The following is a 1,048-nucleotide window of genomic DNA, read 5'->3' as shown; positions in this document are numbered from 1 at the left end:
GCATCTGTTATCAGCAGTCACAACTAGCAACACCAGTAGCAGCCGACTGCACGCAAAGAATAGGAATGTGCAGTGGGATTTACGTGAACTCGGCGCAAGGCAGATCTTTCCGACATAGGCTTGAGAATCTTACGAGAACACTTGTACTGTTTCTAAATAAAGTGTAGGCGTGGGAGGAGGGTGCTTCCCGCGCACTAATAACAGCACGCTTGCCAATTGTGGATGCTAATCATTCGCTTGTATCTTCCTAGACACATCTGCAGGCTGAGAATTATTCCACTTGCATGGCAAGGTGCGCATGTAGGTGTGTTAAAAATTCTGGCGGCCCTGGGTATTGATCCCAGTACCTCTCGCTTTCTAAGCGAGCGCTCTACCATCTGAGCTACGCCCGCCCCGAAGACTAATGGTGCTACATACAGCAATATAGACGACACAGACCCTTGCACTCCCATTATTCAGCAGACAAACACTACTCTCTATGTATCCGTTAGGGTGTCTTTCAGGTTTCGTGCATTCTGTATCGAATCGTAGTTGGCCACAATGAAAGTGGCACGTATAACGTTGAAAATAGAGTTCGGACACCGCTCTGAGTAAGACGAACGTGTTGTCCACCCTCTAGACTTCAATGAGGTTAAGCCGTGATACCTAAGACAGATCTGCACTCGATGACACCTCGATAACAGCCGGTCCCCACACTTACATCTTGCTCTCCTTACGTCAGTATACATCATATCAGTCTGTGACGCTGGCTTTGCAACATCTTGCGTGCCTTTAGGTTCGCCGCGACAAACACTTACAATGCACTGACCACAAAAAATGGAGGCGCCGCGGCTTGAAACCTGCACCTTTCACATGCAAAGCGAACGCTCTACCAACTGAGCTACGCCACATGCACGACCAAACTGCGATATTCCCCATTCTTTGCGACTCTGATGCTCACGGACACGATGGTTGGTTGGTTTGTAGCGGTGAAGGGAGCAGAGTACAAAGGCGCGGACCCGTTCATATACAAAAAAGTTCCAAGTAGTTTCGATGCTCTGGTATTACA

The 1,048-nt window shown here is 48.6% G+C and overlaps 1 non-coding gene across 1 annotated transcript; it reads right to left on the bottom strand.

The window, feature by feature from the left end:
- Positions 1-319: 319 nt before the first annotated feature.
- On the bottom strand, positions 320-393 carry Trnas-aga (transfer RNA serine (anticodon AGA)). Its single transcript has one exon. It is a non-coding gene; the product is annotated as a tRNA-Ser (tRNA).
- Positions 394-1,048: the final 655 nt, after the last annotated feature.

The sequence above is a fragment of the Schistocerca gregaria genome, chromosome 3, assembly GCF_023897955.1.
Source record: "Schistocerca gregaria isolate iqSchGreg1 chromosome 3, iqSchGreg1.2, whole genome shotgun sequence".
In the NCBI taxonomy this organism is placed as follows: domain Eukaryota; kingdom Metazoa; phylum Arthropoda; class Insecta; order Orthoptera; family Acrididae; genus Schistocerca; species Schistocerca gregaria.
This window is presented reverse-complemented; position numbering and strand designations above follow the sequence as displayed.